The 11178-nt window shown below is 43.8% G+C and overlaps 1 protein-coding gene across 1 annotated transcript in view; it reads left to right on the top strand.

Annotated features, from left to right (window-relative positions):
* Window positions 1-1605: 1605 nt before the first annotated feature.
* The window catches only part of LOC107100491 (cadherin-6-like), a 103576-nt gene continuing 94003 nt past the window's right edge, over window positions 1606-11178 (top strand). The window contains exon 1 of the mRNA XM_015398995.1: window positions 1606-1868. The gene's annotated coding sequence lies outside the window, so the exon portion shown is untranslated. The remainder of the gene's footprint in view (window positions 1869-11178) is intronic.

Genomic DNA, 11178 nt, shown 5'->3' with positions numbered 1-11178 from the left:
TTCACCTACAACCGACCGTGTTTTGGGTAAACCCTGTTCCGCTCCCTCCACCGAATCAGACTAACACTGGAATACAGCACACAGATTGGAGTCAAAGATTCTACAACTTCTCTGGAAACGTGAGTCAACAACCAGATCCTCTTCTCCAAATCCTCAAATGAAATTTCCCACTGAGCCTGAACTAATTGCTGTGTCTTCCCCTCACCTTCCAGCTCTGGCTGAGCAGAGTTCAGAGCAACACTGCTCTTTGCTTTATCTCTTCAATAAAACCCGTTAAACCTTTTCACCTGGTCTCTCTGTAATGGTTTCTCTGCATTTGGGTCTCATCTTTAGTTAATCCTGACAGCCTCCACATATGACAGCTTTTTTAATAGTAGGATTATTATACCAGGTTATTGCACAGGGTGTTTACATGGGTATTTGTATTGATGGATATTTTCATATATATATAGTTATTGCACTTTGTGTCAAATATAGAGAAACCGGTTATTGCACAGGGTATTAAATAGTAATTGCACATTATATTTTGCACAAGGTATTGCCATTGTAGTGTCACATTGCAGAGTATGGGGGCAGCATGGATGAATGGCCTCGTTTTTACAATCAGGGTGTAAAAGTCTTTCACTAAAGGAGCTGCTCAGCTCCTTTACAGTCTGGTTTAGAGTGTGGAAAGTCCATGTTTGTCCATAATGGATGTAAGCTTGGACAGCACCCTCCTCTGAGCCACTTCTTTAACTGAGTCCAGAGTGCAAAAAAGTACTCCAGAGTGTTGTTCAGCATGGGGGTGAGTAGAAAATGAAGGCTAATCATGTTTTGGGTGTACTATTCCTTTAAACAGAAGCTGCCTTTCTCAACAGTTGTTCCAGTCTCTTTCTGTCCCGCTCTGTGCTGCCAGGGGCCCAGCAGACAACAGCATAGAGGAGGGCTGAAGGTTTTAAGCAGGGGCCTGCTCACTCCAAAGGACCCCAGCCTCCTCAGGGGGTGGAGACGTCTCTGGCCCTTCTTATACAGGGTGTCTGTGTTATGAGTCCAGTCCAGTTTGAGTTATCACCTTAAAATACCTTTATAGATGAGGCTTCATTTAATCTAAGTGTTGCATAAAGCTACAGAACTTACATTTTTGCAGCATTTTAATCATACAATATGTCATTTCTGAATTTGAAAATAAAAGTAATTGCTCTATTTAGCAAATTAATTTTTTTTATTTTTATTACCGGATCTAAAATAGTAAAAGTTGTTATTGTTGTTAGATAATGGGAAAACAGCTTCTTTTTTGATTAAATTATTGAAATGATTGCACTTTTTGATTGTATTATGATTCCAGTTTACCACCTTTTTTTTAAATGTATTATTTCAATCCTTCCAGAAAGTGATCATTTGCTGAACAATCCCAAACCCCCCTCCTCTGACTCTGCAGATGTTAATCAGGATGTAAAGAAAAGCCCCTCTGTTAAAAGTTAAACATTGCCCTGTGTTTACGCAGCCTCTCTCCATCTTCCTTTAGTATTTGTCGCTCCTCTATCTGTGCGTGTGTGGGTGTGCGTCTTCATCCGCGCTTTTTTTTTTTTCCTCTCCCTTTTCCCTCACCCTGCCTGTTCTGCTGGGGGGACTTGTGAATGGCAGCCAATGGGAGGGTAGAGTCCCCTCAGCCTCTCAGCCTCTCTGACATCCACACAGCGAGAAGTGATGCAGCGCCGCTGAGACGCGCAGTCGGGGCGGAACAACGGGCAACAAAAGCCGCAGCGAGCGGATACTCCGCGCTCAGCCGTGCGTTTTTCCTCCGACTTCCTTTCATTTTTCACCCCGTCGTGTGAAGATAAAAAAAAGAAAAATCTCTCTACGCTGGAATAAACTTTCCCAAAAATCAGGTAAGCGGATATTTGCTTTTAACTTCCATAGATGGTGTTGGGAGCGCATCCATGTTCCTGGCACAGCTAGAGCAGAGTTTATAGCTGCGTTTTGATTTGCTTTATTGCTTTCTTCACCTTCCTTCACCTTAAATAGGATCAAATGCTCTGATAGATACCTTACAGTAGGAATAACGCACGGATTGCGCTGTTAGATTACCAGAAAATATTGTCATTTTTCATAGTAAATACTGATAATTGCGCATTTAAATATTTTATAGACATGACGCGCATCCAGGTTTCATGAGGGGGGGATATTTAACTTTTTTTATTGGTTTTTCTGGGGAAAAGGCGCGTGCCCCTCATGGTGCACTAAAGGTCCGGCACCGGCTTGATTAGATCAGATGCGCACCTTTTCCAAAAAGCTTTTTTTTTTTTTTTTTTACACGCCCTCCAAGGCGCACGTTGATCCCCACTGGTGACAGATCCACGCCACAAAAATCAATGCAGGTGGGACTGCTTTAAACGTTCAGCCATCCCCACTAGAGTTCAGTCAAGTTCTCCTAAAAACAACATGTCCTGCAGGGTTATTGACAACCAGATGATGGGTCTCCCCGATGTGTCTTTGAATGTTTAATGTTCTCTCTGAATAATGCAGGGGAACTATAAAAGGCATGAAGTTGGCTGTTTTACTTAAGCCTGACTGATGGGGAGAGGTGTTCTGGCTCTAAGAAGCCTCTGCAGTCCTGAGGCAGGGAATTAGAGCTTAGAAAAGTTGCATCCAGATTGCTAAAAAAACCTTTGTAAAGCTGAGGTAATGTGCCAGTTCACAGCCAAGAAGTTGTTTATGTGATTACCAGGGGGAATATTCAGCAAAAATTAGAAAACTGGTTCTCATCATCATCACAGGCAGCATGATCTGAACAGCAGTGTTTACATTTGAAAAGAAAAAGGTCAGTGCTCAGGTTTTATTTGTGCTTTTTGGGGGAAGAACAACTTCTGAGCAGCACAGTGAAAGGGAAAGTGGAGAGCTGGTCCGACTGATTCAGACGGCCCAGGTTTGAAGTTGGGAGATGAAAGGGACAGAGGTGGAATCTGTGGCTGATCAAAGTCAACCGGTGGAACATGGGCGGTGCTGCATATTTAAAGGCGCCTGTTCGTGCCTTCCCTGGGAATCCTTAGTGATTTTTTTTCTTTTTTTCCCACCAGTGCACCTCTCTCTCCTCTTTCCGACATCTTTGCCCGCCGTTTCTTGCAGGGTATTCCAAATGAAAGGGGGTTTTAGTCATTGTGTCTGACGGCTCTGGCATTGACGTCACAGGATGGTGGGTTTACCCGATGGCCAGGCGACTATGACTGGTGACCCGAGCTGATTACATTATTTGTGCTCCAGATGGGCCACATCGCTCTGATGTGTCTTGCCTGTAATATAAAGTATTTCTAGTCCTCTGCACAGTGACATCTGGAGCTAACAAGCTCCCGTTTGTTGCTTTTGCTTCTAAAAAACACCCTCTGATCACCTCTTCGGTACATTTCTGGCCTTCCTTGGTGTGCTGGGTCCTGTTGGATGTTCGTAGAAAACATCCCCTCTATTGGTTGTTTGAGGGCATGAATCGACATTTCTTTTATGTGATTAGAAATCATGGTCTTGGAGTTGCTTTGCTCTCTAATTTCAGATCTTTCACCTTATTTAATGCTTAAGGTTTGTGTCTATTTGAGCAAATGTGCTTTCGTCAAGAAAGCATGTAGCTTAAAGTGATGGATTCCTTTCAGAGAATCCTATTTATGCGGCTGTCAGTACTGTTACTGAATAGAAAGCAGCAGATGCTAAGAGACTTTTTGTCCTCTTCGCTGTAAGGATGCAGACAAAAATCAAAAGCAGTAATTAAAGGTTTACATTTGTAGCTATGAGCCACATCAACAAGTATCCCGCATTTTTAGTTGTCTATAACCACATAGACCACACATATGCAGCATCTAGCTCCCTTGAAGTTGTATGTTGGACATTTGAGGGTACAGGTACATTTTATTGTTAAATCATCATCGTGGCATTGCTTCATTTGTTTTCCCTCTCCATATTTACTGTTTGTTGAATCCCATAGTGACCATTCAAACAATTTTCCTCACAGTAAGAATGGCAACTTAATAAATCTCCATCCTTGCCTAATGAGGCAGATTCCCTTCAGAGATGTCTATTTATGGAACAGTGAGGACTTTAATTGGACAGAAAGTGACATAAGGAAAGATTTACGTCCTGCCTTCTGACACGTATGCAAACAAAAGGCAGAAACTGTGACGTGGGTCCGTGGATAAATTACTAATGCAGCGTTCTGGGGTGTATTTAGCTACTTGTGGACGGTAGTCGAGCGCATATGGTTGGATGTGGGTTGAATGTTTGAGGTTTTTTCCATAGTGAGCGGTTTGGAAAAAAGATTGTATACAGTAAAGTCAGGCTGAGGCTTAAAGATGAGTTGAGGACTTTACCAGGGCCAGGAATAACCCTCAAATACCCACCGGGAGGTTATGGGATTTATCGTCGCTTATTAAGTGCACATGTGCACATGTGGTTTGAACGTCTGTGAGCTCAAAGCCAGAGATGGAAGAAAGCAATGAGAAGTATGTTGGCTGTTTGACTGTGGACTTTCTTGTTTTCATTCCTCATGAGAACATATCAAAAGGTTTTCTCTATTTATTGCCTTTTGAGGCTTCGTTTGACCATTGGAGCAAATTTCCTCGCCAGCAGAGTGGCAACTTTCAGTATCTCCTTGCCTAATGAGACGGATTCCCCTCAGAGACATCTATTTATGGTGCAGTTAAAACTGTAATTGCACAGAAGGCAACATAAGGAAAGACATACTTCTTGTCTTTTGATGCATGACGTGAAACTTTAAATTGCTATAAAACCAAGAGCAGCAGCCTCTGTTAAAGTCTGGGCAATATGGAAAAAGATGAGATACAGGCAGTTGTGTCAGTGCGTGGCTATTTCAGTGAAGAGGATTCGAGGACTCAATGGTGACCAGGAATGTAGAACACCCCCCTTTCCTCCCTCAATGAGCTGTGAAGATAAATGCACGTTGATCTTACAGTTTACACCTCACCTAACAATGGGTAATTATCTCTTCCTGCTTTGGTATGTGAACACCAATTACATGGAAATATACTCATAAATCTATTTACAAAGGCCCTGGACAGAGACTCTATGTGTGTGCGCTTGTTGTAGGTAAACTGATGAACAGTGTGCAGTGAATGGCTGAGAAACTGGTGGTGGGAGAACAGCGTTGTGCATATGAAATCACTTAGATTCCTGTCGTTTGGGTGTGAGATGGAGTAAATTGCTGCCAATGTTGAATAATGCAAACTGCCAGCAGCTTTTTTTTTTTTTTTTATCCCCCTCCTCTTAAACTTTGGCTCGGCTCCACAGCTTTTCTAATTATGAAGTGGCTGAGAGATTGCTTCACAACTCCGACACTGTCATGGTGGCAGCCAGCAGTCTAACTGAATCACCAACAAAAGCCTGACAGACACATGGAGTTTAGCGAGCATTTTCCCCACAATCACATCCTCGCGTCTCTCTTTAAATTCGAGGACACACGCATTTAGAGGGGGGCAAAACAAACTGCATTCTGAGAAGGAAAGGTGTTCAGTTCTCCGCACGCTTCTCAGCACAATTTAGCAAGATATATTAGTCAGCCAGGAGGCAGTGGAAAGCCAGCAGTAGACTGCGGTCTGACAGTGGGAGATAGTGATTTACAACAAAGCCCCGTGGACCATGGCACAATTTCAGAGTTGCGGAAATGACACCGGTGAAGCAGGGGCATGAAAGTCTATTCAGCAGCTACGTCTCATTTCTTACATCATATGACCTAGGGAAGGAAGTAGGATAGGGAACGACGAGGCGAATGACAAATCAGCAATGGAAGCTAAAAAAAAATAAACCCCTCACCGTTCAAGGACACAAAAATTCTACCTCTGTTTTAAAAATGGAGACGTAATCGATTTCTCGACCCCACGAGGGCACTGTTAAGACTCCGGATTGCATTTGGAATTAAATCTCCGTGTCCAATGTGAGTTATGGGTGAGGTGGAGAAGGGGGAGTTGGGGTGCCAACAATAATCTAATAGTACAAATCACAGGTTCAGATCACTATCAAAATCTCATCAACCCTTCCCTAGCTCCAGGCTGGGCTTGCTACCAAATTTCATGGAAATTTGTTCATGGGTTTTTACAGACGCCACGCAGACTTACAGATTAAGTGACAGAGGTGAAAATACAACTTCCTGCAGGGGAAAAAAAATGTACATCGGGAATGAAGTGTTCAATCTAATACGTTTGTATTTTATGCACCCAGCTGTAATCCCCAATGAGCTCAACATTTCTCGGAATCTGCCGCTCTATAGCAAAGTAGAGCTAAAAATCCCTCTCGTAGGTTATTTCTGGTATGATGGGTATGTTTCAGTGGTGCTGCCTTCAGGTAGCCAGTTCAGGAGGAAGGGTTTGAGTGAGCATAGCAGACAGATCATGTCCGCCAGTCTTGCCTTCTCCCCTTTACTCTTCCCTAGTTGGATTCCTGTCTGAGCAAAGCCCAGAGGCTTAACTCTGGCTGTAGTAAGTGGACTGAGGAACGCTAAACACTATCTGGGGGAGGCTGCTGAACATGACAGTCGGTTAATAAGAGTATGGAAAAAGAAGAAGTGCAGAAATAAGATGGTAGAGGTGTGATGAGGTAGGAGGGCACCGCTGTCTGAATTTGAGGACGTTTAGGATCTCAAAGTTGGTCAGAAATGGGGATTTATTGTGGGTTAATGTTGATTTCTGGGTGGCAAGAGAGTAATGGGAGATCAGGAAGTTCAGGAAGGGAGACAAAAAGGGATAAAAAGACGGTAGAGTTTAGAAACAGAGAGAGGTATGACAAGAGAAGGCGGTAATGATGCTTGTTTTGCTTCTGCACGGCAGCCGCAGTGAGAGCTGTCAGCTTCAGGTAACTCTGGCTGCTGCGACTCTCTAAGATGCCTTGCGACGTTAACCCCTTAGACTCTGGCAACAACCCGCAATTACGTGTGTGTGTGTGTGTGACTGTGTCTTTTTTGGCATCAGCGTGAGGAGAGCGATGTTATTTTCCCCTCTAACAGCCTCCAGGAGTAATGATCCAGGTTATCTCGGATGACGTGGAACACCTCAACCCAGCGGGCATCGGCTTGGCACAAACCCGTCCTCGTAGCTTCAGGGAGGCTGTTGTCTTGGTGGCAGCACTGTGCGCGCAATTCCTCTGTCACCTCCAGACAGGGGCCCCTCCTTCTGTGGATAATGGTCTCCTGTCTGTGTTGTGAATGATATCTGGACTCTATTGTAGGCCTCTTCACATTGTGCTGCAGAATGCCTTTTTCCCCCCTCGTCTTTTCATTCTCTCTCTCTCTCTCTCTCTCTCTCTCTCTTTCTCTCTCTCACCAAGGTACAATGTGCAAGCTGTATTCTTAGGTTCTCTAAATGAGCAGGCAAACACATCAGCAAAGGTCCTATTTACTTTCGGTCCCCAGAGCGTAAAGAAAGGAGAGGTTTCTGCTATTGTTCTGCTACCTCTCATAACATTAGGATGGTTCATTGTGAGCGAGACAAATAGAAAGACCTCTACGCACGCTACCTGTCGAATCAAAGCATGTGCGCTGCTGTGGGATTGCATATTCCTCCGGGAAGGACACAATACAAGCTTTCTGCGGCAACATGGGACACACAATAATAACATCAAGCTAGTGTTTCAGGGTGAATAATACCCAGGGCATCTCTCAGCCAGCAGGAGAAACCTGCCCCTTTTGTGAAAAGGTCATTGTCGAGGACCCCCAGCAGCTGAACGCTGAGCTCCGACATGAGGAACTGACAAAACGGATGTGCTGCGGGTCTCTGAGGCCTCCAATTACTGTTTGATGCCGCTGTCTGTCAAAGACAAATGGGGCAGGACCTGCCAGAAGACCTCCAAGTTGCAGCTTCAAAATCTACTGTTGTTAGAAATGCTGCAAGCACTCCTCTTTAATTGAGTTTGATCGAATGAAGGCAACGCCACACTCGGGTTATTGTTTGCCTAAGGGGTAATGCTACAGAGTTGAATCTATTGTTGGGATAGATGCCGGGGGAATTTCTTTGAAATGGAAAAATTGCATTAAACATTCCATTTGTATTAATTACATTGCACCGCTCATTAGCATGGGCGCTCCTAGGAGCTGCTGCTGTTAGTGGTGTTGGGCTTAAAGCAGTAATATCGGGAGCAAGCATCCAAGCCTGAGGCAGGTTTCAAGCGTTCTGTGATGTCATCTGAGTGAATACGGCTTGATTCAAAGCATTGTGTCCAGACTATCAGTCCTATGAGACATTAGTCGCTCAAGATTCAATCAATTGTAGCTTTGATTCAATCTGGTGGTCATGCCCCCCAAGCTGAAAGGGTACAAGTGAGTTCTTATGGTGTTTTCTGGTTTATGATCTGTGCATCAGGGCACGCTGAGCTCATACAGTTTACAATGGCTCAAAACTGTATAAATAATCTTTGCCCTTTTCCATATTGTAGGATGATACTGCTATAACTTTTCTGTGCATCTTGGGGGACTTTATGCAGCAGACCATAGTAACACAATGGTATGGAAATAATACATGGATTCCAGTCTCTTTTCACCAAAAAAGTGTAGTTTATTATTTGCATACAGGCTAAGTTAATGCTTTATTGTATCAGCTTTTGATGGATAGAAGTGGAAGGCTTTTGGGTTTTGCATACATTGTGACTGAAATCAATGTCCATGAATATAATGTGATCTTAAGGGGTGGTTATCCTCCCGCAGCAGTGTGTCGCAGAGAGATTGTCACACATATCTTTGATTTATGCCCAATATTTAAGCCTGGTGTGTTTTATGTTATTCCTTGGCACAACGGAAAAGGGTAAAATCCCGAACTAGCTGTGGGTCTAGATACGGCCGAGGCGGTGAGGAGGTGAGAGCAAGTTTGTGTGACAACGGAGGGACATAAGGGCGAAAAAGAGCGGGGATCCAGGTGGTCTATCTTAACGAGTCGCTTTCCACAATGGCGGTCATACACACAAAACAAGCCGGTAAGGTACCAAACAGGAAAAACGCATAGTGTAGAGCGGATGTAGATTTGACCAATCAGAGGCCTCCTGTCTGCAGCACTGTATGCGGTCACCTACAATTTTGGAGAGGTGCAGTAGAGTGTCTGCAGCAGGGGCGGGGGCATACTTGCATTCACTGCGACACACACACAGACAACCTGGTTTCTGAGTATAAATCAGCCTTCAGCCATTCCTTTGTAGGCTGAAGTTTTAGGTGCACTCTCCTTCTGGAAGGTAAAGACATCCCAGTTTGAAGTGTTTCACCTCATACAGCTTTTCTTCTATGATTAATCTATATTTTAGCTTTATTTAATTCATTTATTTTACAGTCAACCTGACCAGCCTAGTTGTTCTCACAGAACAAGGCCAAATACCACAGTATGACGGTGCCACCACCATATGACACTATAGCAATGATTATATGTTCTCTGTCACAGGACAGTGTTTTGTAGTTTAGGGGTATAAATACAGCTGCAAGACAGCCTGTCATAGAATTATTAAACTGTAGTTACCTGCCAAGGTGAGGGGCAACAGGTGCCTTGTAGGGATTTTGTTGCATTATGGGGTTTCAGTAAAATGACATAATTTCCTTTCCATTTAACAAGAAAGTTGACCAGTTATGGGAGGATTAAGTCGATGATTTTGCCAAATGAATTAACCTCATACTTATGCTGATATGTGTAAACGGGGAGGAATATTCAGAAGTTATAACACTATTGCTTGCCCGTTGTCTGTTGAAGAGTAGCCCTTTAATTTTTAAAAAGTTTACACTTGAAAAAAAAATGTTTGGCTGATGCGTCAGTTTTTATTTCTAAAAATAAAACCTATAAACTGAAACATCTTTCCAACCAAATTAAATGTTGTGGCGCCGGAGGACCAAGTCTACTTCTCTTTGAATGCTTCTAATATTAAATAGAAATTTCTCATGTGAAACCTCAAACTGTGATATGTAATTTACTTCTATAGTTAACCTTTCTGTGTGTGTGTGTTTAGAAGTCTGTATAATTGAGTGACTTGTAGGGGCTATGTAGTTGATATAAAAAAAAAAAATGAAAACCTTTCCTTGGTAAGGTGCATGAGTGTAAAGTAAAATTAAAAATTGGAACCCAGTAGAAAACGACAGGGATAGCTTGATTGTTGCGAGCAAAATGTAAAGCCCTGAAGGAAAACTCAAGACGTTTGCTCAGACCTCTGCTTGTGCATTTGAGCCAAAAGGTGGACACATGTTTGAGCTACTGGCTCATCAACCTTCCGCATAAACACATGACAGACAGAGATGTGAATGTAGGTGGGTGTGTGCGCAATCACGCAGAGAACAATGTCAGAACCTGACCTGCAGCAGGAGGAGACACTCCTGAAATGCAGCATGGATCTTCTCAGTCTCATAAATAATGGACGTCAGTGAGGCATCTGTCAACTTTTTCTGTCAGCCCTGTTCCATACGCGTGTCAGACAGACTCCAGGCCTGGAGCGCCGTGTAACATCCCCCAACAAACTGGACCCGCGGCTTGTTTTCCACCTACACCGCCTCGGCCTCATCTGCTGATTTATGAGGCCCCGCGCCCGACTGACTCGGACGCCAACCCCACCCCCATCTACAACCTCCTTCCGAGGCACTCGCCGCACACGTAGACACAAATTCAATCATAGAAAGAAAAAAAAAGCACCAAAGACCTCCCTTTGGTTCAATAAATAAAAGTGGGAAAAAATAATCCATCCTGCTCTCCCATGTAAACACACACACCTCCTCACTAGGTGGCAAGGAGCAGTAAACACACACCTCCGCTGCCTTAACGCGTTTGTTGACTTAAATCTGTCAGCGCTCACTTAACATTAAACACTCACTGGGAGTTCCTGCTAAACATATCCAGGGAGGCTCCTCACAGTGCCCATGGTCTGGTAGAGGGAAAGATTTGATTCATGTTTTAAGCTGTGCTGCTTTATTTCCTAGTCCTCTAACTGTTGAGTCCGTCCATCCATCTCCTGTGGGTCTGCTCCCCTGTAAACCTCACTGTAGCAGCAACCTTTGATTTGTTGGTCCAATGATTCATCTCATTTAAACTTTTATTAGTTTATCCATCCATCCATCCATCCATCCATCCATCCATCCATCCATCCATCACACATCATCCATCCATCCATCCATCCATCCATCATCCATCCATCCATCCATCCATCCATCCATCCATCCATCCATCCATCATCCATCCATCCATCCATCCATCC

Source organism: Cyprinodon variegatus, unplaced genomic scaffold (genome assembly GCF_000732505.1).
Source record: "Cyprinodon variegatus isolate N-32 unplaced genomic scaffold, C_variegatus-1.0 Scaffold978, whole genome shotgun sequence".
Taxonomy (NCBI): Eukaryota; Metazoa; Chordata; class Actinopteri; order Cyprinodontiformes; family Cyprinodontidae; genus Cyprinodon; species Cyprinodon variegatus.
The sequence above is the reverse complement of the archived record's forward strand: the minus strand, read 5'-3'. Positions and strand labels throughout refer to the sequence as shown.